Genomic DNA, 27326 nt, shown 5'->3' on the forward strand with positions numbered 1-27326 from the left:
TTTCTAGTAGTGTCCTCATTAACATACCAAAAGATGCTTCTTTGGCTCTTATCACTTAGGGAATTTCAAGGGTTTTAGGAGCTCTGTGCCAGAAATGGAAATGAAGAACAAATTTATATTTCTTATTATAAATCACAATATTACACTAGAGGACGTCATGTTAAGTGAAATAAGCCAGGCACAAAAAGGCAAATACTGTATGGTCTCACTCATATGCAGAATTTAAAAACCTCAAACAGTGTTAATGGTGAATGGCACCAGACATTAGACCTTGGTCCTTGAGTCTAGCTAAGAAAAGAATTCAGAGCCAAGGAACTCAAATACAAGCAAAAGTTCATTAAGAAAGTCACAGGGATAAAATAAGTGAATCAGGAGATAAGTTACAGAGGTAAAAAGAAGGGCCCTTGGAGCTTAGGAGAAAGAAAGGTAAAGGTACACATGCCTGGGGAAAGAAAAGGGGAGGAAAAGGCGTGGGCATGCAGAGAGAAAGAGAGAGAGAGGGAAGAGAAATAAAGAGAAAGGATGTGTGTGTGCTGGGTCCTTCCTCAGGGCTTTTATCTGGAGGTCTCAAGGGAGGATCTCAATAGAATATTCATGTGTCTCCTCGAGGTTGTGTTCTCCACTGAATGGTTGGCACCAGGACAGCTGGTCCAGATGTCAGCCTGGGCATCACCCTGCTTGGCCTTGCTGCTTTTCTGGGACTGGAGCTGAAACACAGCTGAGATCTAGATGTTATCTCTAGTTTCTCCAAAACTCTGTCTGTATAATCAACAAACCTGAGGCTTTGTTTTTAGGATTGTTTGATGCAAATCAGAACCACATTGTCCTGAGAGCTTAATGCTTAACAGAGTGGAACTGCAAGGGCTTGTATGAGAGTCCTAAGGGGCTATTCTCCGGCCATCTTGTTTCTTTTCTAAAGGAATCTAAACCTCATGACTAATGACATGCTAGGGGAGGAAAGGTCAGGGGAGGGTCCAAATTGCATGACCAAAGATATGAAAGGTCAGAGGGGTCTAAATCACATAACCAGCAATATGCTAGAGGAAGAAAGGTCACTCTGGGCATGAGGTCCCACCCCACAATACTTGTGTTCCCACATTTGCCCACTGCTAAGCACCCAGGGCTTTCAGCTCTGGTGACTATTTGTACCTGGCCTATTGTTCCCATTCTGCTCATATCTGTCTGACTGCCTACTATCTCAATAGAAGCAGACACTAGAATGGTGACTGCCAAAGGCAGGGGGTGGGGAAATACATAAATATTGATAAAAGGTACAAACTTTCAGTTATAAGATGAATAATTTCTGGGGATCTAATGTATGGCCTGGTGATTACATATAGTTAATAACGCTGTATTATATACTTGAAACTTGCTAACAGAATAAATCTTTAGTGTTCTCATCACACACAAAAAAGTAAGTATGTTTGGTGATGGATGTGTTAATTAACTTGGTTCATGTTTAATTATATTAAGTCATCACATTGTACACCTTGGAAATAACATTGTACAATCTAAATAGATATAATATTTATCTGTCAATCATACCTTAGTAAAGCTGGAAAAAATTAAGATAAGATTTGTTAAAAAACAAAATGCAACCAAGTATATTTGAAAATCTAATTGGCTTCGTTAAGCAATTCATGAATTGTTAGGTTAGGTAGCTAGTTAGATATGAGCCAGGACAGACAAAGGAGGGGGAGGGATGAATTGCCCACATGCATTTCTGGTATGCAGGATCTAGGTAAAATTTTAAGCTACAACAGACCTCACTACACCCAGATTGGCGGTCTCAAGTTCCGTGTTATGGTATCAGCCACATAGCAGTACAAGACACATAAACGACAGGAAGAAGCTAGAGAGAGAAAAAAGGAAAAAAACACACAAATGAGAAAATCCAGAAAGTAAAGGCCATAAGTACCTAAATTCTTTTTTTAAAGTTTTTATTTTTTTTTTCCTTCTTAGTCCAAGTAAGAGGAAGAGAGATAGAGAGACAGACTCCCACATGCACCCCGATCAGGATCCACCCAGCAACTCCAATCTGGGGTTGATGTTCTGCCCAACTGGGGCCATGCTCACAACCAAGCTATTTTTAGTGCCTGAAATGGAGCCTCCACTGAGTCATCCGGGGCTAATGACTTGAGCCATACGAGCCATGGCTGCAGGAGGAGAAGAGAGAGAGAGGTGGTGGAGGGGTGGAGAAGCAAATGATAACTTCTCCTGTGTGCCCTGACCACGAATTGAACCCAGGACATCCACACGCTGGCTGATGATCTCCCACTGACTGAACCAGCCAGGGCCAATACCTAAATTCTGTAACTAATCAAGGCAATTTGTTGGTCAAATAAGTTTTTAAATATGATATATATGTTTGCTCGCTTATAGTTTGTATTAGATGTGGGGGGACAGGCTCTAAGCAGGCAGGATCCTTGTAGACTAAGGCTTGGTTTTAGGACTAAGCCTTTCCCACTCTTTTTGATGTGGGGTGGTGCAATCCCATCATGTCTCAGATAAGTGACTTTGTATCAGAGACTTCCCTATTTTGTATATTGGATTAAAGGTTTTGGTTTCTACACTATAAAGTGGGGCAGACTGGGAACTTGCTCTCTCGGGTCCTGTGATTAACATTAGAGCAAAGAGCAGGTTGGAGAGCGCAGTAAGGCCACGTGGAGGAGAGGAGAGGCAGACAAGATGGCAGAGTACTGAAAGAGAAGCCAGTTAGTGCAGAGTTTGTGTAAAGAGAAGGAGATGGGGAACAAAGGAGAATAAGGCTAGTCAGCTAGAAACCTTTGATTCTAGGAAACTCAGATAAGTCAGTAGCTTTGTGAGCGCTGGATGAGTGGGTTCTGGAGCCCAGTGTGTGTTTTTACTTGCCTGCCAGGTGCAAGCTAGGATTAAAGATAATGGCCCACCAGTTTTTGGTTCCGTTGTTTCATTACCATCTGTCCGAATCCAATGTGAACCTGCATGGGCCAGGCGGCTGTGATGGTGTCTGTGACTACTGGCTTTACACACTTATTCTCACGAGTGAGTTGCCTGCTCAGGCTTTTCTGAGTGTACTCCTGCATAGTCAATAAACCTTTGCTTTGCTTGCTATATAGTACTTTGTTTCTTGATTGAATTATTTTTCTCAAGCAAGACAAGAATCGAGGTTTTGTCATTTCACTGTAACAGATCAGGCAGCATCTAATCTAGCAGCTAAAAGGGTTGTGCAGCTGAGGGTTGTCTAGCAGCTAAAGAGTTGTACAAAATGGAAAGTTTTTATAGGAAGAAGGGTGTGGCAAGGTAGCTAGTACCAAAAAAGAAGAAAGGATTGTTTTTAGACCATTGCACTTCCTTAGAAAGTGCAAAACACCAATGAAATACTGCACACCCAACAGGATAATTATAATAAAAAAGTCAGATAATAACAAGAATTGGTGAGATGTAGAGGAACTGAAACCCTCATTCACTGCTAGTGGTAATGAAAAATGATGCAGTCACTTTTGAAAATGGTCTAGCAATTCCTTAAAAAGTTAAATATACAGTTAGTATTGGACCAGTAATTTTACTCCTAGGTTTATACTCAAGAGAAATGAGCATGTATGTCTACACAAAAACTTTTACATGATTGTTCATAGAAAAACAAAAACAAAAAAAACAATATTTGTCAACTGATGAATAGGCAAAAGAAATTGGTATAGTCACACAATGAACTAGTCATTGACTATAAAAAAGGGATGGAGTGTTGATACATGCTGCAATGTGGATAAACCCTTTAAAAAATTAGGTTTGGTAAAATAAGCCAGTCATTAAAGATCATATTCTATATGATTACATTTATGGTAAAGATATAGAATAAGTAATTAGATAAAGATAGAAATAGAATGGCTGTTGCTTAGGGCTGAGGGACTAATAGGTGATATAACTAAAGAATATAGGTTTTCTTTTTGAGGTAATGAACATGTCCTACAATTTATTGTGGTGAAGATTGTATAATTCTGTAAATATAATAAATATCTTTGAATTGTACACAAGAACTGAGTGAGTTGTTTCCTATGTGAATTATATCTCAATGAAACTATCAGAAAAACAATAGTTAAAAAAACCCTGAGTGCTCAAAAGGAGACATATGCATTACTTTCATTAATTTGAATTTGACACGATGACTTCTCAGAGCTTTATGTTAATTTACACTTTGATTAGTAAGTGATTTGTGATATTATCCAAAAAACAAATAAAGTCATTCACTATAGCTATAGAGAGGCAGACTGACCTGTCTTTTATAGACACGTTCATCTCAATCTGAGCAAAATTCAGACCATAAAGCACTAAATAGTTTCACAGTGATGGTGGTTATATTACATGTTCTTCTTCTGTTTAAGTATTTATAGTTAAAAAGAATAAGGAATCAATATTGCATAGTATGACTATCTTTGCTCTTTTAATCGTTGTGACTATGTTCTCAATAAAGCAAACTATTAAAAATACTAATAAACTAGTTAATTTTACATATGACATAATTTCTATAAATTAGTAGCTCTACAAAAATGGCATTTAAATATTCCTCAGGAAGAACTATATTTAGTATTGCAATGTATAAGATAGCAATATACAGAAGCACTAACGTATTTATATTTTGGCAGTCAATAAGACCAAAATCAATTGAGTAGGCACAAACATGAAAACAAATAGGTCTTTCATAACTGTTAATAAAGAAAGATAATTGCTGGCTTTGATCACAGTATTTAAATCTGACAAAGAAGTAGTAGAAAACCTTATGTTCCTCAAGGTGATGCTTTCTGTGAGTCATTTTTAAGCTCTACATCTCATGGCAACCTTTGCGTAGTTCAAAAACAAAACAAACTATTGAACTTGTCTTTGTGATAGAGCACATTATATAAATATAAAACACTAGAATAAAACTATCATACTAAATATAGATCACCATGATGTTATGACTTGGCACTTTGCAAAAAGTTGAATAGTGTGTGTGTGTGTGTGTGTGTGTGTGTGTGTGTGTGTGTGTGAGAGAGAGAGAGAGAGAGAGAGAGAGAGACACACACACACACAAAGGATTATTTACCACAAACTTGTTAATATTACTTGTAAATAATCTTTATTTTCTTTATTTTATTTTATGTATTCAGTGAGAGGAAGGGAGGCAGAGACAAACTCCTGCATGTGTCCCAACAAGGATCCACCAGGCAAGACCACTAGGAGGCGATGCTCTGCCCATCTGGGGCATTGATCTGTTGCTCAGCAACCAAGCCCTTCTCATCACCTGAGGCCAAGGCCATGGAGCCACCCTCAGTGACCAAGGCCATCTCACTCTAATTGATCCCTGGCTGCAGGAGAGGGAGAAAGAGAGAGATAGAGACAGAGAGTGAGAGGGACAGGTGGAGAAGCAGATGGGCACCTCTCCTGTGGGCCCTGACTGGGAATTAAACCTGGCACATCAACATGCCAGGCTGATGCTCTACCACTGAGCCAACTAGCCAGAGAGCAAAATATCTTAAACATATTAGAATTGTTTCAAAATAAAATAATAGTTAACAATTAAATCAGAAGAGTAAAAGCTTTCTGAAGATAAAATGGAAGAAATTAAATTTTATTTTCATTTTAATTCCTTATAATTATTTTCTAAAATAATAAGCTATAAGAGAAAGAATCCACAACTCCAGGATCCATTATCTTTCTTTTTATATTCTTAATAGCAATGCTCCTATTGTACATACTTTGTTGGTTACATGAATACAATTGTTGTAAACAAAGAAAAAGAATTTTCTAGAGAATTTTTGTTATATATTTAATAATAATATGTTTTATGACTTTGATTGTATTTGAAAAGTCAGATATCATGGAGAAAAATGGAGTATATAAAATTTTTCAAAATTTAAAAATATACTTGCAATTCTTCAAATAGCAGATTTGTCATCATAGCTTTAATTAAACCATTGTTACATCTTTGTGTCTTATAAAATAACTTCTGATTGGAGATAACTTACTACAATTTTGATAGAGCTACAAAAAAGAAAATACTTTAATGAAATATAGTTTGAAAGTATTTGTTTTGCCCTGGCTGGTTGACTCAGTGATAGAGCGTCCACCCGGCATGTAGAAGTTCCATGTTCGATTCCTAGTCAGGGCACAGAGGAGAAACGCCCTTCTGCTTCTCCATTCTACCCCCTCTCTTTTCTCTCTATATCTCTCTTTCCCTCCCCTGCAGCCAAAGCTCCATTAGAGCAAAGTTGGCTTGGGCTCTGAGGATGGCTCAATGGCCTCTGCCTCAGGTGCTAGAATGGGTCCGGCCGTAATGTAGCAATGCCCAGGTCAGGCGCATTCGGGAGTCTGTCTGACTGCCTCTTGGCTTCTAACTTCGAAAATATACCAAAAAAAAAAAAGTACTTGTTTTCCCTTTCTTTTTTTAAAATTTTTGTTTGTTTGTTTTTATTTATTTTAATTTATTCATTTTAGAAAGAAGAGAGAGAGGGAGAGGAGAGAGAGACAGAGAGAGAGAAGGAGGGAGGAGCAGGAAACATCAACTCCCATATGTGCCTTGACCAGGCAAGCCCAGGGTTTCGAACCAGCGACCTCAGCATTTCCAGATCGACGCTTTATCCACTGTGCCACCACAGGTCAGGCCATATTTTCACTTTCTTATACAATATAAACTCAAACTCAAACTCACAAATACACACAAACACAAACACTGAGCCAAATATATATATATATATATATATATATATATATATATATATATATATATATATACACACACACACACACACACATATGTATATATCATATATATACACATATATTTTCTTAGATACTTAGATATATATATTCCTGCATAAGGTAATGTGTCAATGATTTTGTCTACATGTATACACACTTTTATTGTTTTTTTTCATAATTCAGAAATAGATACTATCTACATTTGAAATTTGGTCTAAACATAAACTTTCAATGAAATATTTTGTAACAATAGCGTAAGTAATACAAGCTGACACTTAATTCAGGAAACTTGAATATTTTATATTCAGAAGCAAAAGTAAATTTAGTATATCAGAAAAAGACCAAAATATTTCAGTGCTGACAGAAACCCAAGGTATTTAAGAAAAATAAAATAATTGAATTAAATCGTAAAGTTTATAAAATGAACTATTATAGTATATGGATGTTTAAAGCAGAATTAAATTTGAAATTCTATGCATAAATTTTTAATTAATTATCCATTGTTTGTGTTGTTAAAATATATTATGGATTTTTTTCAGTAAGACTCTAAGAGTATCATGGCAAGAATTTATATAAATAAACTCTTTTGATCCACATTTTGGACCAGGTTTTCATTTTTTTCATTTTCAATTTGTAATCTTGATGTCAACTCAGATGACAAAAACAGCTTTTATATATATGTCTATACAGCATTTATATATATATATGTGTATACTTTACCACCAGCATCAATTGAAAATTATTACTGCTTTACATTACTTATTTGCCTTCCAAAAAAAAAGACACACTACCATTTTTCAGAGTTTTGTCATTTATAATATATTAGCTGGAAAAGGTGCCACTGTCAATTCAGGTTCAAAAAGGAGGGAAAATGATTGAAAAACAAAGATTTCTTCCAGGAAATAATGTGTGTAGTTCTTTAAATTACATGTAAATAGATTAAATATTACACTTTGTTCTAAATTCAAATAAGAAAAGTAATATGTCAATATTCGGACATTACAGTTTGTCAAACTCTTATCTTTAGGTTGAGTCTTGATACTAAAATAAAACTAAATAAAAACCTTCTGATCATAATGTGAATCACAAAAATGTGAACTTCAATCCAGAAATTTTGCACTGCATTATGTTCAATTATGTTCATAATGATTACAGGTTATTGCTTTAAAGTGTCTAAATTATTTTATTTCAATGAAGTTTGAGCAGTTACTCTGTATCAAACACTGTGTGAAATGTTCCTGTACAATAAAAACTGACACATGATCTTTGCCCTTTAGGAAAAAATTCCAAATATATTCAAATAAATTAAAATTTTCTGTAAAAACATATATTATTTCCTGCATACAGTACATTTCAGTAACAATGAAATAGAATCAATTCATCAAATATTCTGGAGTTTCAGCCTGCCCACAAATTATTATTTCACACTTTTATTTTCAGCTGCTGGAAGGCTAACTTTACTAGTTAGCTAGTGCCACAATAATGCTATGTAATAAAACATTTCTTTTCTTTTTTAGTTTATTTATTGATTTGCAAGAGAGAGATAAAAGGAGAGAAAGGGAGAAACATTGATTTGTTGTTCCACTTACTTATGCAGTCTTTGGCTGCTTCCTGTATGTGCTCCAGCTGGGGATCAAACTCACAACCTTGGCATATCAGGATGACACTCTAACCAGCTGAGCTACCTTGCCAGGGCCAAGATAAAACATTTCAATTTCTCAGTTGTTTAGGGTTTGGCTGATCTAAGTTTGCTTAGCTGGTACCTACATAACATTACATCTATTGTATTGTGTGTATCATAAATGAATTCTGCTTCTGCAAACATATATACTATATATTTTCTTCTCTGAAATGACATATCCAAATTAGCTACAATTAAAAGAATATTGCTTAAGAGTCCATTTGCTAGCTTGACCATGTTGTGGCACAGTAGATAGAGCATCATACTCTAATGTGGAGGACTCAGGTTCAAAACCTCGAGGTCGCTGGATTGAGTGTGTGCTCACCACCTTGAGCCTTGAGCGTTGGATCATAGACATGACCCCATGGTGGCTGGCTTAAAGCCTAAGGTCGCTGGCTTAAGCCCAAGGTCTCTGGCTTGAGCAAGGGGTCACTGTTTCTGCTGTAGTCCTCTGGTGAAGGCACATATGAGAAAGCAATCAATGAACAAGCAATCAACGAACAACTAAGATGCTGCAATGAAGAACTGATGCTTCTCATCTCTTTCCCTTCCTGTCTGTCACTCTCTGTCTCTGTCAAAAAAAAAAAAAAAAAAAAAAAGAAAAAGAAGCCATTTGCCATATTTACTTATATTTACTTTATAAATATATTTATTTTCCCTTTATTCATTTTATGTATTTATTTTTAATTTAGTGAGGGGGGGGACAGGTAGGAACAGACAAACAGGAAGGGAGAAAGATGAGAAGCATCAACTCATTGTTGCGGCACCTTAGTTGTTCATTGATTGCTTTCTCATAAGTGCCTTGACAAGGAGCAACAGCTGAGCTGGTGACCCCTTGCTCAAGCCAGCAACCTTGGGTTCAAGCCAGTGACCTCGGCTTCAAGCAAGAAACTTTTGGGCTCAAGCCAGTGACCATGGGGTCATGTCTATGATCCCACGCTCAAGCCAGCGACCCTGCACACTCAAGCTGGTGAGCCTGTACTCAAGCTGGTGACCTTGATATTTTGAACCTGGGCCCTCAGCATCTGAGGTCGATGCTCTATCCATTGTGCAACCACCTGGTTGGTCAGACACTTTATGCATTTTAAATAAAAATTCAGAAGAAAATAATCATATTTTCAAAATTCTCACTTTGTTAATATACTTTGTAAAAATATGCCCTCAGTCAAAGCACATGCAACTTCTCACTAAAATTCCATGAAGTTATAAAATATATATGCATTTTAAAATAACATATTTACATTTCCCAGTAGAACCTGAGCTCTAAGTCCATCAGGCATCCCTAATTCGACTTCCCTGCCAGCGAGACACTCCTGCATAATGGCAGGGCTGGTGGCCTCTTCGAGACTACTCTTGAGGCGGCTGTGAGGATTCTACTTATTGGTACTGAAACCAATTGCCACCAGATGAAAGACATGACCGACATACAAATTAGTTGCAAGAATCACATCGGCAGTTTATTACTCACAAATCCTTACAGCGTGCCTTGGTGCAGCTTAATGGGACCCTGCCGGTGTATTCCTCTCAGTTGTCCTTTGATCCGTGGTTAGAGCAGGGTGAAGACAATTTGTGCTCAGTGTTGCAGTCTGGACGATTGACTGCAGCTGGGGACCTGTTGCCTTAAGTACCCTTTCTGGCATAGGCCTTATAGCAGGCGTTAATCTACAAGATTACCACTTCAAGCCATTTTTAGGGAGTTCCTCGCAGGGAGGTCTTTTAATCTAAATATCATTTCACACACACACACACACACACACTGACTGGGCCCTGCACAGAGGGCGTAACCTTATTCACTTGTCTTAATTGCTTTTAATATTATATCCTAACTTATTTCTATATATTTGATTTTCTATATTACTATAACATTATAACACTCCATAAAAATAAAAATGTGTTGTTAATAAATATGTACAAAGAGATACTATGAAGGTATTTCTGCATTAATCCAATACATGTTATTAAGCTCTCTAATATGTCAGGCTTACAAATATTGGTAAAATATAGACCTAACCCATAAGAAGCTTGTTATATACATTAGAGATACAAATACAAAACTAAATTAACAAATGAATAAGCACAAAATGTGTTCAGTGAAATACATAAATAAATCTGCCTGGCATATGAAGTAGCATGCTATAGCAATTATTCTCAAAATGACATTCACTCATTTATACATTAATCTTTCACCATTTTAATCACAATATGTCTCTGTAATAAATATATATTATATATGTTCTTATGAGGATAAAATGCTCTCTCTCTCACACACACACAAAAATGGCAGCAAATAGCCTTAGTCCAATAATCTCAGTTGGTTAGAGCATCATCTGATATGCTAAGGTTGCAGGTTTGATCCCTGGTCAGGGCACTTATAGAAACAGATCAATATTTCTGTCTGTCTTTCTGTCTCTCCCTTCCTCTCTGTTTAAAATAAATAAATAAATTGGGCAGGGGGTGGTGATGGCAGCAAATAATCAATGAGAAAGTGAGCAATAATTAAAATAAAAAAGAAAGTGAGCAATATTAATAAAGAATGCAACATCCTGCATGTTGGATTGAAATATTATAAGCAAATCCTTGTCAGGTAGCTCAGTTGGTTAGAGTGTTGTCCCTAGATGCCATGGTTGTGATTTAGATTCCTGGTCACGACACATATAAGAATCAACCAATGGGCCCTGGCCAGTTGGCTCAGTGGTAGAGTGTCGGCCTGGCGTGCAGGAGTCCCAGGTTCCATTCCCGGCCAGGGCACACAGGAGAAGTGCCCATCTGCTTCTCCACCCGTCCCCCTCTCCTTCCTCTCTGTCTCTCTCTTTCCCTCCCGCAGCCGAGGCTCCATTGGAGCAAAGTTGGCCCAGGCACTCTGTGGCCTCTGCCTCAGGCATTAGAATGGCTCTGGTTGCAACAGAACGACGCCCCAAATGGACAGAGCATCACCCCCTGGTGGACGTGCTGGGTGGATCCCGGTCAAGCGCATGCGGGAGTCTGTCTGACTGCCTCCCCATTTCCAACTTCAGAAACATACAAAAAAAAAAAAAAAAAAAGAATCAACCAATGAATGCATAAATCAGTGAAACAATAAACCAATGTTTTTCAATGTTTTTCTCTCCCTTTCCCTCTGTCTCTCTAAAATCAATAAATAAAAACTTTTAAAAAGAATAAAAAAAATAGCTAGCAAAAAATGGGAAAAATAATTAACTGCTTTTTAATGCCCCAGGAAAAGGAAAGAAAGCTGAGTGACTCCTGAAATAAAATATAACATGAGACATATGAAATTTCATCAAAAAAACTACTTAATTATGGCCCTGGCCAGCTAGCTCAATGAATAAAGCATAGGCCAGGTGTATAGATGTCCCATCGATTTCTGGTCTGAACATACAGAAGAAATGACCATCTTTTTTCCCCCCCCCTCCCATTCTCTCCCTTTTTCCCTCCAACAACCAGTGGCTTGATTGGTTTGAGCATCAGCTCTGAGCACTGAGGATAGCTTCATTGGTCTGATTATCAGCCTAAGGTGCTAAAAATAGTTGAGCATCGGCCCCTGACAGGGGTTGTTAATTGGATCCTGGTCTGGCCACATGCAAGAGCCTGTCTCACTATCTCCCCTCTTCTCACTTAAAACAAACAAACAAAAACCCCCAAAACAAACAAACAGAAAAACCTACTTAATGCTGAATTTAAAAATCAACTAAAAACCTAACATTTTGCCTGACCTGTGGTGGCGCAGTGGATAAAGCGTCGACCTGAAAATGCTGAGGTCGCCAGTTCAAAACCCTGGGCTTGCCTGCTCAAGGCACATATGGGAGTTGGTGCTTCCAGCTCCTCCCCCCTTCTCTCTCTCTGTCTCTCCTCTCTCTCTCTCTCTCTCTCTCTCTGTCTCTCCCTCTCCTTTCTAAAATGAATAAATAAAAAAAAATTTAAAAAAAAAACAAAAAAAACAAAAAAAAAAACCTAACATTTATTCAAGGAATTCTTAAGAAGAGAAATTAGATTATTTATGTAATACATATTAAATATGAGAGATATTATTGATATATATACTATACTTCGCAAAGATAACTATAAATTTAGTAGAAAATTATTTTAAGTTTTGTGTCCTTTTGTTATTTTATTTTAGTTTGGTACAATAGAAAAGACAATTACACTGCCTTACCAAATAAAATGTTAAGAAAAGGATAAAACTGAATAGTTTCCCATATCTTCTGCATAGCTAGACTATTTTATAAATTGCTAGATATTTTAGACATCAGAAAATGATAATTTTTCACATGCATTATTGAGCCCTTACCTAACTTATCATTAAGGTTAATATTTAATTTGCAAAACATTTTATTAAATAAATTATATTCATTAGATGCAATCTAAAATTTTTATTCCCAAGTCCCTTCTTTAATCTTCCCATTTACAGAGTTCATTTGTAACAACTACCGGCATGACAATAAACTCTCAAAGTTGAAAGAACAATGAACAATTTTCTCTGGACCAGACAAAGGGAAACAATGATAGGTATTTTAAAAAGATGTTAGTTTAACCTTTTAGACCACATGGCCATAAAAATATTTTTTAAAAGAATACAAAACCCCAAATTTTCTCAATACTTCATTTTCTTGTGATTTTACCAGATCAGGAGAAATGATAATTTGTTTATGCAGAAAGAGTTTTGATAGAATGGAAGGGAAAAATTAGGGAGATGGGCAAAATTGTCAATACGGAGAGATTTGGAGAAATTATTTTTGCTTCTTTTCTGGTCAGTAATTAAGATTAGTTAAAGGCAAGTATGAAATGCATTCTTTTTTTTTTTTTTGTATTTTTCTGAAACTGGAAACGGGGAGAGACAGTCAGACTCCCGCATGCGCCCAACCAGGATCTACCTGTCACGCCCACCAGGGGCGACGCTCTGCCCACCAGGGGGCGATGCTCTGCCCCTCCGGGGGAGTCGCTCTGCCGCGACCAGAGCCACTCCAGCGCCTGGGGCAGAGGCCATCTTTGCTCCAATGGAGCCTTGGCTGCGGGAGGGGAAGAGAGAAACAGAGAGGAAGGGGGGGGGTGGAGAAGCAAACGGGCGCTTCTCCTATGTGCCCTGGCCGGGAATCAAACCCGGGTCCCCCACACGCCAGGCCGACGCTCTACCGCTGAACCAACCAGCCAGGGCCTGAAATGCATTCTTAAATAACATCCAATGTTAAAACATCAGGATTTAATGTTCTCTGGCTTTGTGATATAAATAGATCCCTTTCCTGCCGCCATGGTTAAACAGACCACATGAATGACCAGTTATCTGACTGCTGCATTAATGCTCTGTTGGAATATGTACATATGCAATGAGGAGTGCAAAAATAAATAATTTCCAGACCAGGACCAGCATTAATATTCACACAATAAAATCTGCTTTATTCTTTGAGAGGCAAAAACAATTAACATACCTGGAATTCATTTACATTTAATGAGAGTAGAATTGGTTATTTGATTTCAACCTTTCCTGGAGGCATACGTTAGGGATGTCTTATGTCCAGGCATATATACTTACACCCTCACATCCTGACTAAAAAATGACATACTTCTTAGAGTTACTGATAAAAAAAATAGATACCTCCTTCAAATAGCAATGTGTCTATGTGGGTCAAAAAATAAAGATAAGCCTGGTGGTGCAGTGGCTAGAGCATCAACCTGCAATGCTGAGGACCCTAGTTCAAAACCCCGAGGTCACCGGCTTAAGTGTGGGCTCATCCAGCTTGAGCACAGCATTGCCGGCTTGAGTGGGGGATCATAAACATGACTCCATGGTTGCTGGCTTAGCCCAAAAGTCGCTGGCTTGAAGCCCAAGGTTGCTGGTTTGAGCAGTGGGTCAATGCCTAAGCTGGAGGCCCCCAACCTTGGTCAAAGCATGTATGAGAAAGCAATCAATGAACAACTTAAGTGCCTCAATTACAAGTTGATGCTTCTCATCTCTCTCCTTCCCTGTCTGTCTGTCCTTGTCTGTCTTTCCCCCCTTGCTAAATAAATAAATTAAAGATAAGTTATGAGTTAAGATATAATGTCTTTTTTCTTTATGTCACATTTTCAAACTTTACATAAAATTTAGAATCCTGAAATGCACAATGCACAATACTCTTTTAGGAATATGAAAATTAATGCTTATTTTTAACCTAAAGATTAAGGTATAATTCTCATTGAATAAAAGGCATATCTTTAAAGTGAATGGTTTTTATACATCTTCACATATGTATATACTCAAAAACCATGAAGATAATAAATATATGAATTCTCAAATTTCCTTATGGCACTTTATAATCTCTTTCTTTAACCACAACACTGTACCTCATCTCATCCATAAGCAATTCTTTTATGCTATTATACATTCCCCTCAATTTCTTGACATTTTATTAAATAAGATCAGGCAGTATGAACTTTCTCTTGTCAGGCTTCTGTTACTTAGAATACAGGCTTACCTCATTTTATTGAACTTCAAAAATATTGCATTATTTACAAACTGAAGATTTGTAGTAACCTTACACTGAGCATATCTATTGGTGTCATTTTTCCAAAAGCATTGGGTCATTTCGTGCTCTGCGTCACATTTTGTTCATTCTTGAAATATTTATTTAAAAAAAAATTTTAATTATTGCAATATTTAAAACTTTATTATTATATTTGTTGTAGTGATCTGTGATCAGTGATCTTTGTTATTACAAAGGCAATAATGCACCTGGAATTCTGAGGTTGCTGGTTTGAAACCCTGGGCTTATATGGTCAAGGCACATATGGGAGTTGATGCTTCCTCCATCAACAAAAAGATTACAATTTACTGAAGGCTCAGATGGTGGTTAGCATTTTTTAGGAATAAAATATTTTTAAATTAAGGTATGTACATTTTTATTATACATAATGCTATCGTACACTTAATAGACTACATTATAGTATAAACATAATTTTTACTTGTGCTGAAAAACAAAAAATTCATATGAATTGTTTGTTGTGATATTTCCTTTATTGCAGTAGTCTGGAACCAAACTGCAACATTGTCGAGGTATGCCGATAATTGTTGTAAGATTCATTATTGAGTTGAATTTAGTCCCCCATAAAGATATGACACAGTCCTAACATCTAGTACCTCAGGATATGACTTTATTTGGAAATAGGATAATTGCAGATGTAATTATTTAAGTTAAATTGAGGTTCTACTAGAGTAGGGTAGCCCTTATTTCACTAGGACTAGCATCCTTGTAAGAAGAGAATAGAGAGGTGGCAAGATAGAGATGGAGTAGGTGGACATACCAACTTCTACCTCCCAGAACCGAAGTGGATTACAACTTAATTTTAAGAACCATCATCTGAAAAAAACTAAATTAAGAGGACTCTTCAACAAAGGAACACTGAAGAAGCCACACTGAGACTGGTAGGAAAAGCGGAAACGTGGAGAGGGCTGCCCAGCTCCCTGGAGCGAATGGCAGCCCGGAGAGACTCGCATAGCAGGAAGTAAGTTTAGTGGAGAGGGGAGGATCCTGAGCTCCAGGAACAAAGCCCCAGAGCCTAGAAAAGGTTTACAGACAGTATTTAGCTGTGAAACATGTCAGGATACTGTTTGTGAGAAAGAGACTGATTTCTCAGACCCAGGATTCTTCTTAAAGGGGCCGTGCAGAAAACCTCTCTCACAACCACCTACCAGGGGCTCTGGGGGATGGGGAGAGAGGAGAGGACCAGAACAGTGGGAAGAGAGTGTAATCTAGGAGTCACAGGGAGAAACATTTTGAGGGACAGCCACCCTAACCCCTAGGCTGAGTCACTCCCCAAATCTGAAGGGAATATTTCCCCTGGAAACAACAATACCAGCAAAGGGAAGCAGGACACCAGCCAAACAAGCTCTCCTGCGGCACTCAGAGCAGAGTCGCTTAGAAGGAGGAATCATTCAGGACTACAGTATGGAGTGTTAGGGTCTGAGCTGTAGTGCCCCTACCCACAGAGCTGACGGCTCACCCGAGGGCGGGTAGTGGTGGGACACAGAAGCGCGGTCATGACGGCAAGGGCAGAAGCTGAGGGGCCATGACTGAGGACCAGGTATGAGCTCAGTCTTGCCTGGCAGGGGTGAAGGGGATGCATGAAAGTGGTCAGGCCCAGCTGTGGCCTGCCTGCAGGGGAGGGGAGGAGCCCCAGAAGGGGCAGAGATATGCCGCTGAGCAAGGGCAGGTGGACATGCAGGCCCACTAGGCCCACAGATCCGAGGCTTGCAGCCCACCCACGAGTGGGCTTTTACCTCGGGAGTGGGGCAAAAGCCCAGAAACAGGCAGAGACCCTAAGCTGAGCAAAGGTGCTCATCCCTGCCTGTGGTGCTGAGGCTTGCGGCCTTGGCACAGTGCATAACCCCACCCGTGGGGGCAGGGAGAAGGCCGAGGCTGCCAAGGCTTGTAGACCCGGGCATGTGATCACAGCCCCTCCAGTGGAGGAGAGGTGGAAACCACAGCGACAGTGCCAGCAGGCTGTCACTGGCAATGCCCATACCTGAATGCCCTAGGCAGCAACAGCAGAGGGGGTGGTGGGCCTGCAGACAGACCACACCTAGGGAACACAGAGGCCACACTTATTTGACTCCAGTGGCCAAAACCTTATTATACACAGACAAAATGGGAAGGCAGAGAAGGCAACACAAATGAATCAAGAAAAATCCCCAGAAAAGGACCCGAATAAGTCAGATATAACCAAATTACTAGATGCAGAGTATAAAATAATGATTTTTAGGATGATCAAAGATCTTAGAACAACAATAGATGGTCATTATGAAGACCTAAATAAAGAGACAGCAAATATAAAAAAGGACATTGAAATAATAAAAAAGAATCACTCAGTAATGACAAATACAATATCAGAAATCAAGACCACAATGGAAGGAATTAAAAGAAGGATGAATGAAGCTGAGGACTGAATCAGCGAGTTAGAGGACAAGATAAATGAAGGCACAGAAACAGAGCAGAAAAAATAAAAGAGACTCAATAAGTCTGAGGAAACTCTGAGAGAGCTCTGTGGCAACATGAAGAGACATAACATCCACATCCTAGGAGTTCCTGAAGAAGAAGAGAAAGAACAAGGGCTAGAGACTTTGTTCAGTCAAATCATAGCTGAAAACTACCCTAAATTAATGCAGGAAAATGTCTCACAAGTTTAAGAAGCACAGAGAACTCCATTAAAGAGAAACCCAAAGAAATCTACACCAAGAAACATCATAATTAAAATACCAAACCTAAGTGATAAAGAGAAAATATTAAAAGCTGCTAGAGAAAAAAAGGCTATCATCTACAAAGGAGCCCCCATAAGGATGACATCTGACTTCTCAACAGAATCACTTGAGGCCAGAAGGAAATGGCAAGAAATATTCAAAGTAATGCAGAACAAGAGCCTACAACCAAGACTACTTTATCCAGCAAGGTTATCGTATAAAATTGAAGGAGAAATAAAAAGCTTCCCAGACAAAAAAAAAACTCTAGGAATTCACTACAACCAAACCAATGCTGCAAGAAATGCTAAGGGGCCTGTTGTAAACAGATCAAAGGGGAAAAAGAACATAGCAAAAAAGGAATACAGCTTTAAAGAATAAAATGGCAATAAACAACTACATATCAATAATAACCTTAATTGGAAATAGATTAAATGATCTAGTCAAAAGATATAGGATAAGAAAACAGGACCCATACATATGCTGCCTACAAGAGACATATCTTAAAAAAAAAAAAGATGCACATAGTCTGAAGGTAAAAGGATGGAAAAAGTATTTCATGCAAATGGAAATAAAAAAAAAGCTGGGGTAGCAATATTTATATCAGACAAAATGGACTTTAAAACAAAGGCTATAGTAAGAGATAAAGAAGGTCACTACATAATGATAAAGGGAGCAATCCAACAGGAAGATATATAACCATTATAAATATCTATGCACCTAATATAGGAACACCTAAATATATAAAGCAGACTTTGATGGATATAAAGGGCGAGATCTACAGCAACACTATAAAAGCAGGGAATTTCAATACCCCACTAACATCACTAGATAGATCCTCAAGAAAGAAAATTAACAAAGAAAGAGCTGACTTAAAGGACACGCTAGATCAACTGGATTTAATAAATATCTTAAGAATCTTTCACCCTAAAGCAGCAGAATATACATACTTTTCAATTGCTCATGGTACATTCTCTAGGATAGACCACATGTTAGGGTAGTGGTCGTTAACCTGGTCCCTAAAGCCCACTAGTGGGCATTCCAACTTTCATGATAGGCAGTAGCGGAGCAACCAAAGTATAAATAATAAGATAGGTTTAACTATACTAAGTTGTTTTATAAGGATTTATTTTGCCAAACTTAGCAAAAATTCGAAATAGAGTACTTGGTAATTATTATTATATGCTTTAACTTGCTGTAACTCTGCTTTATAAATTTTATAAAGTAAAGTTACTTCCTTACTTTATAAATCACCATTACTGTGGAACCGGTGGGTGGTTAGAAAATTTTATTACTAACAGAGATACAAAAGTGAGCAGTAGGTATAAAAAGGTTGACTACTGCCCTGGCCGGTTGGCTCAGTGGTAGAGCATCCGCCTGGCGTGCAGGAGTGCTGGGTTTGATTCCCGGCCAGGGCACACAGGAGAAGCGCCCATCTGCTTCTCCACCCCTCCCCCTCTCCTTCCTCTCTGTCTCTCTCTTCCCCTCCCGCAGATTAGGCTCCATTGGAGCAAAGTTGGCCCAGGCGCTGAGGTGCTAGAATGGCTCTGGTTGCAACAGAGCAATGCCCCAGATGGGCAGAGCATCACCCCCTGGTGGGCATGCCTGGTGGATCCCGGTCAGGAGCATGCAAGAGTCTGTCTGACTGCCTCCGCATTTCCAACTTCAGAAAAAAAAAAAAAAAAAAAAAAAAAAAAAAAAAAAAAGGTTGACTACCCCTGTATTAGAGCACAAAAGCAGTTTCAACAAATTTAAGAAGATTGAAATCATATCATGCATTTTCTCTGATCACAATGGCATGAAACTAGAAATCAACCACAACAGAAAAACTCAAAAATACTCAAACACTTGGAAACTAAATAGCACGTTATTAAATAATGAATGGGTTAACAATGAGATCAAAGAAGAAATTAAAAAATTTCTAGAAATGAATAATAATGAGCATACATCAACTCAAAATTTATGGAACACAGCAAAAGCAGTCCTGAGAGAGAAGTTCATAGCATTAACAGCATTACAAGCTTACCTTAAGAAGCTAGAAAAAGCTCAAAAAACAACTTGACCTTGCATCTAAAAGAACTAGAAACAGAACAGCAAGTAAAGCCCAGAGGTAGTAGAAGGAAGGAAATAATAAAGATCAGAGTGGAAATAAATGACATAGAGGCTAAAGAAACAATACAGAAGATCAATGAAACTAGGAGCTGGTTCTTTGAAAACAGCGGTTCTCAACCTGTGGGTCACAACCCCCGCAACCTGTGGGTCACGACCCTGGCGGGGGTCGTGACCCACAGGTTGAGAACCTCTGCTTTGAAAAGGTAAACAAGGTCGATGAACCTTTAACCAGACTCACCATGAAAAAAAAGAGAGGTGACTCAAATAAAATTAGCAATGAGAGTGGAGAAATAACAACTGACACACTAGAAATACAAAATATTGTAAGAAAATACTATGAAGAATTATATGCCAAAAAAAATGGACAACCTAGATGAAATGGAAAAATTCCTTGAAACATGCAATCTTCCAAAAATCAATCTGGAAGAATCAGAAAACCTAAAGAGACCGATTACAACAAATAAAATTGAAACAGTTATTAAAAAACTCCTAACAAAGAAAGTCCTTGGCCTGATGGCTTCACAAGTGAATTCTACTAAATATTCAAAGAAGAACTAACCCCTATCCTTCTCAAGCTATTTCAAAAAATTCAAGAGGAAGGAAGATTTTCAAGCTCCTTTTATGAGGTGAGCATAATTTTAATTCCAAAACCAGGCAAAGACAACACAAAGAAAGAAAATTATAGGTCAATTTCCCTGATGAACTTAGATGCTAAAATCCTCAACAAAATATTAGTAAACCAGATCCAGCAATATATGAAAAAATCATACATCACGATCAAGTGGGATTTATTCCGGGGAGGCAAGGCTTGTACAATATTTGCAAATCAATGAATGTGATTTATCACATAAACAAAAGGAAGGAGAAAAACCACATGATAATTTCAATAGATGCAGAAAAAGCATTTGATAAAATCCAGCACCCATTCATGATCAATACTCTCAGCAAAGTGGGAATACAGGGAACATACCTCAACATGATAAAGGTCATCTATGACAAACCCACAGCCAACATCATACTCAATAGGCAAAAATTTAAAGCAATTCCCTTAAGATCAGGAACAAGGCAGGGGTGCCTTCTTTCACCACTCTTATTCAACATAGTCCTGGAAGTCCTAGCCACAGCAATCAGACAAGAAGAAGAAATAAAAGGCATCCAAATTGGAAAAAAAGAAGTAAAACTATCATTATTTGCAGATGATAAGATACTGTTTATAGAAAACCCTAAAGTCTCAGTCAAAAAATTACTCGACCTGATAAATGAATTTGGCAAGGTGGCAGGATATAAAATTAATACTCAGAAATCAGAGGCATTTTTATATGTCAACAATGAACAGTCAGAAAGAGAAATTAAGGAAGCAATCCCCTTCACTATTGCAACCAAAAAAATAAAGTACCTAGGATAAATTTAACCAGGGAGATTAAAGACTTATATTCAGAAAATTATAAAACACTGATAAAAGAAATCAAGGAAGGTACAAACAAGTGGAAGCATATACCATGCTCATGGTTAGGAAGAATAAACATCATTAAAATGTCTATATTACCCAAAGCAATTTATAAATTCAATGCAATATCAACTAAAATACCAATGACATACTTCAAAGATATAGAACACATATTTCCAAAACTTATATGGAATCAAAAAAGGACATGAATAGCCTCAGCAATCTTGAAAAGGAAGAATAAAGTTGGAGATATCATACTTTCTGATATCAAGTTATACTACAAGGCCATTGTACTCAAAACAGCCTGGTACTGGCATAAGAACAGACATATAGATCAATAGAACAGAACAGAGTACCCAGAAATAGACCCACACCTTTATGGAGAACTGATATTTGACAAAGGAGGTAAGAGCATACAATGGAGTAAAAACCCCCTCTTTAACAAATGGTGTTGGGAAAATTGGATAGCTACCTGCAAAAAAATGAAACTAGACCACCAACTTACACCATTCACAAAAATAAAATCAAAATGGATAAAGGACTTAAATGTAAGCCGTGAAACCATAAGCATCTTAGAAGAAGACATAGGCAGTAAGCTCTCCGACATCTCTCACAGCAATATATTTGCTGATTTATCTCCACGGGCAAGTGAAATAAAAGACAGGATAAACAAATGGGACTATATCAAACTAAAAAGCTTTTGCACAGCTAAAGACAACAAGAACAGAATAAAAAGACAAACTACACAATGGGAGAACATATCTGACAATACGTCTGATAAGGGGTTAATAACCAAAATTTATAAAGAACTCGTAAAACTCAACACCAGGAAGACAAACAATCCAATCAAAAAATGGGCAAAAGAAATGAATAGACACTTCTCCAAAGAGGACATACAGAGGGCCAATAGGCAAATGAAAAAATGCTCAACATCACTAATCATTAGAGAAATGCAAATTAAAACCACAATGAGATATCACCTCACACCAGTCAGAATGGCTCTCATCAACAAAACAACACAGAATAAGTGCTGGCGAGGATGTGGAGAAAAGGGAACCCTCCTGCACTGCTGGTGGGAATACAGACGGGTGCAGCCACTGTGGAAAACAGTATGGAGATTCCTCAAAAAATTAAAAATTGAACTGCCTTTTAAACCAGCTATCTCACTTTTAGGAATATAACCCAAGAACACCATAGCACTGTTCCAAAAGGAGAAATGCACCCCCATGTTTATGGCAGCATTGTGCACAATAGCGAAGATCTGGAAACAGCCCAAGTGTCCATCAGTGGACAAGTGGATTAAAAAGCTTTGGTATATATATACTATGGAATACTACTCAGCCATAAGAAATGATGACATCGGATCATTTACAACAACATGGATAGACCTTGATAACATTATACTGAGCGAAATAAGTAAGTCATAAAAAGCTAAGAACTATATAATTCCATACATAGGTGGGACATAAAAATGAGACTCAGAGACATGGACAAGAGTGTGGTGGTTACAAGGGGTTGGGGGATGAGGGAGCGAGGGGAGGGGAGGGGCACAAGGAAAACCAGATAGAAGGTGACAGAAGACAATTTTACTTTGGGTGATGGGTATGCAACATAATCAAATGTCAAAATAACCTGGAGAAGTTTTCTCTGAACATATGTACCCCGATTTATCAATATCACTGCATTAAAAGTAATAATAAAAAAAACATCAGAAAAGCAAAAAAAAAAAAAAAAGGGAGAAGAGACTCAGAGACAGACATTCAGGAGGAAGATGTCATGTGATGATAGAGGCAGAGACTGAGATTTCGCACGTACAAGGTGGGGCCTGATCCAATATGACTGGTGTCTTTACAAAAAAAGATAAGTTGGCCTGACCTGTGGTTGTGCAGTGGATAAAGCATTGACCTGGAATACTGAGGTTGCGAATTCGAAACCCTGGGCTTGCCTGGTCATGCATCTTACTCCTCCCCTGTTCTGTCTCTCTCCTTTCTCTCTAAAAATGAATAAATAAAATCTAAAAAAAAAAATTAAAAAGAGGTAAGTTGGACACAGATACAGACATTCACAGAGAAAAGACTATGTGATAACACACAGGAAGAATGTCATGTCATGATGGGTGGTGAACCTGATATTTCTTCAAAATAAGGAACACCACGAGGATTGCTTAAACCACCAGAAGCTGAGAAGGTGCAAGAAAGGCTTCTCCCCTGTAGGTATCAGAGGTTGTGTGGCCCTGCTGACACCTTGTTTTCAGACTTCTAGCCTCCAGAACTGTGAAGGAATACATTTCTTGTTTTTTAAGCCACACAGTTTTTGGTGCATTTTTACAGAAACCCTAAGAAATGTATACATCATGTATCAGATTATCATTCCGTTTTATGACTATATTACAATTTGTTTATCCACTCACCTACTGAGGACACTTAGATGGTTTCCAGGTACATGCTTATTGGTATTACTATAGTATAGGGTAATTCAATTTTTATTTGCCTAAGTACTGACAAACTGATACCCAGACTTGTAGCAGTTAATATAATCAATAACAGGACACAAGGGTTCCTATTTCCCACATCTGTACCAATAGTTGCACATTGCAATTTTTTCTTACTTGCCAATGTAAAGTGGCATCTTCTTGTTATTGTAAATGAATTTTTTTGTTTATAAGTATGTTTGATTCTAATTTTTTTTATTTAATTTTATTTTATTTATTCATTTTAGAGAAGAGAGAGAAAGGGAGAGAGAGAGACAGAGAGAGAAGGTGGGGAGGAGCTGGAAGCATCAACTCCCATATGTGCCTTGACCAGGCAAGCCCAGGGTTTTGAACTGGCGACCTCAGCATTTCCAGGTCGACGCTTTATTCACTGCGCCACCACAGGTCAGGCCTGTTTGATTCTAATTTTATATATTCATGTACCTGTAGGCAACAGGGGGAAGGTCAATGGTTCTTTCTGAGTCTTTTGATTATTAAAAATAACCAGCTTAAAATAATCAATATCCTTTACATGCCATATGATCTCTGTCACAGCTCTTCAACCATACCATTGTAGCATGAAAAGAGCCATAGATAATACATCAACAAATTGGTGAGGCTGTTTCCATAAAACTACATTTACAAAATCAGGCAGTAAGCCAGGTTTGGCCCATGTGAGGTAGTTTGCTACCTTCCTCCATTCCAAATTTTGCACTAAAACATCCAAAAAACTGTAAACAGTGATGTCTGTACAGATGGCAAATAAGCATATGAAAAGATGCACCACATTTTTGTTATCAGGAAAATGTAAATTAAAACAACAGTGAGATACTACCACTTAGCTATTAGAATGTCCAAAAGCTAGAACATTGACAACACCAAGTATGGGGCAATAGGAACTCTCACTCATTGCTGGTGGGAATGCAAAATGGTTCAGCCATTTTAGCAGTTTCATACAAAACTAAATGTACTCTCTGTATAATCTAGCAATCATGCTCTTGGGTATTTACCTAAAGAACTTAAAAACTTATGTTAACACAAAAACCTTCAGACTGAGGTGTATGGCAGCTTTACCCATAACTGCTAAAATTTGGAAGCAACCAAGATATCCTAAAATAGGTCAATGGATAATAAACTGTGATCCATTTAGATACCGGAATATTATTTAGCTGTATAAAATGAGCTATCAAGCTATACAAAGACATGGAGGAAACTTTAATATGTATAAATAAGTGAAAGAAGTCCATTTGAAAAACTACATACAAACTGAAAAGAAAGTTATATGACATTCTGTAAAAAGAAAAACTATGGAGACAGTAAAAAGATCAATGTTTGCCAGGGATTGGGGGAAGGGGAGGAATGAATAAGCAGAGTGCAGAGGAATTCTGGTCAATGAAAATCCTCTGTGTGATACCGTAAAAAGAAATATAAATAGAACCACTTCAAAATGGAATCCTAGCGGCCATCCCAGAGAAACTGCCTTGCATGTTTTACTCCTTAAACCTTTGGAATGTTAAAAAAAAAAAAGGAGGAGGGCAAAATAACCTTTGGACTGAGTGTAAAGCAACACTATATTCTAAATGACTGTTCGCAAAGCTAATAGAGAAATAAACATTATGACTACCAGAACTGAAAATGAAAGACATTCTTTACAATTAGCATCACTGTTACCTTATCTTCACCTGCAGAAATTCCTTCCTTAGCTATACCCATAGAAATTGGCTTTCTTCTATTCCTGTAACCATTTCCTTTTTCTGTTTCATAAATGCCCCTTGCTTTTACCAAATCAGAACACTACTTTGTTTTCTGCCTGAATCAGTGTTTCCAGAATAACTATTCTTTTGGATCTCAAAAAAACAACAGCAACAACAACAAAAAAAACACCTGTTGTCTCTCTCTTTGGCCTTTTGTTTTTAGGTTAACAATGCAATAATGATGAATACATGTCATTATACATTTGTCCAAACCCATATAATGTACAACACCAAGAATAAACCAGAAGGTAAACTATAGACTTTGATTATGATGTGTCAATGTTGGTTTATCAATTGTAAAATATGTACTACTCTGTTGAGAATGGAAGAGGTTATGTATGTGTGAGGGTAGAGGGTTGTATGGGAAATTTCTGTAGGCTCCCTTCAACATTTCTCTTGGACAAATAGCCTTCTATCTGGAAATCACCCATCCCTGGAAGTTAGCCAAACCTTTTCTGGAAGTAGGGAATTATGAATAAATCATTTTATTTTATTATTTTTAATAAACATTTATTGTATTGATTTTAGAGAGAGAGGAAGGGAGAGAGGGAGAGACAGAAACATCAATCTGGTCCTGTATGTTTCTTGATCGGGGATTGAACCAGCAACTTCTGCATTTCAGGATGATGATCTAATTAACTGAGCTATCTGGAGAGGCGAATATATCATTTTAAAAGCACAAATTCCTTCTAAGATGCTTATGGTTTCACGGCCTACATTTAAGTCTTTTATCCATTTTGAGTTTATTTTTGTGAGTGGTGTAAGCTGGTGATCTAGTTTCATTTTTTTGCAGGTAGCTGTCCAATTTTCCAAGTGTCCGTCAGAGGACGAGTGGATTAAAAAGCTTTGGTACATATATACTATGGAATACTACTCAGCCATAAGAAATGATGACATCAGATCATTTACAATAACATGGATGGACCTTGCCAACAGTATATGGAGTGAAATAAGTAAATCAGAAAAAAAAAACTAAGATGAATCCATACATAGAAGGGACATAAAACTGAGACTCAGAGACATGAACAAGAATGTGATGGCAACAGGGGCGGGAGGTTGGGGGAGGGGGGAGGGGGTGAAGAAGGAGAGAGGGGTTAGGGGAGGGGAGGGGCACAAAGAAAACCAGATAGAAGGTGACAGAAGACAATTTAACTTTGGGGGAGGGGTATACAGCAGAATCAAATGTCAAAATAATCTAGAGATATTTTCTCTCAACATATGTACCCTGATCTATCAATGTCACTGCATTAAATTTAATAATAAAAAAAGCACAAATTCCCAAATAGTCATATTTTACATGTACAGTTCTCTAAAATTGATATGACTGTGCAAGCTATCATTTCATAATAGAATTCCTCTCTCTTTACATAGGAATTACATATTGAGTCTCTGCAATTCTCACCCATGCCTTGATCTACAATGGAGAATTGCCTCAGGGAGTAAAAAGCTCTAAAGCCCCAATAAAGGAAAGCCTGCTTTAAACTTGAATTAAGGAAGCATAAACACATAAAATTCCCTGTATTTTCCTGTACTCTACATATTTCAGTTATGAACCATCTGTTAGAAATTTGCTATTTTGCCCCATGATGAGATGTTCTGAATTCAGATAGTGTGATGGTAGGAGTAATGATATTTATTTCCTGCCTTTCTCTCCTCCATCAGACTATTAAGGAATACATTTCCTTTGAAGGAGAGTCTCCTGAGAAAAAAGTAAAGAAAGTTTTAGTAAGACATGCTGAATGTTCGAAAATATGTTTTTCCATGTATATAAATATAAGCAACTCTTTTCAGCTTTTCTCAATACTCATCCCGAAGGGTAAGTCATTAGCCAGAAAGAAAATTACCTTCCAATAGCCAAAGCTGTACTGGTTAATGATTTTAATACTGCCATATGCAACTGGAAGGCTCATATGGAACATTTTCAAGACACACCGGATAAAATT

The 27326-nt window shown here is 37.7% G+C and overlaps 1 pseudogene; it reads right to left on the bottom strand.

Annotated features, from left to right (window-relative positions):
* LOC136386226 (archaemetzincin-2 pseudogene) overlaps nucleotides 1–16408 on the bottom strand; it is a 191686-nt pseudogene extending 175278 nt beyond the window's left edge.
* Between the last annotated feature and the right edge of the window lie 10918 nt (nucleotides 16409–27326).

This window comes from Saccopteryx leptura, chromosome X, assembly GCF_036850995.1.
Source record: "Saccopteryx leptura isolate mSacLep1 chromosome X, mSacLep1_pri_phased_curated, whole genome shotgun sequence".
NCBI classification, from domain to species: Eukaryota; Metazoa; Chordata; class Mammalia; order Chiroptera; family Emballonuridae; genus Saccopteryx; species Saccopteryx leptura.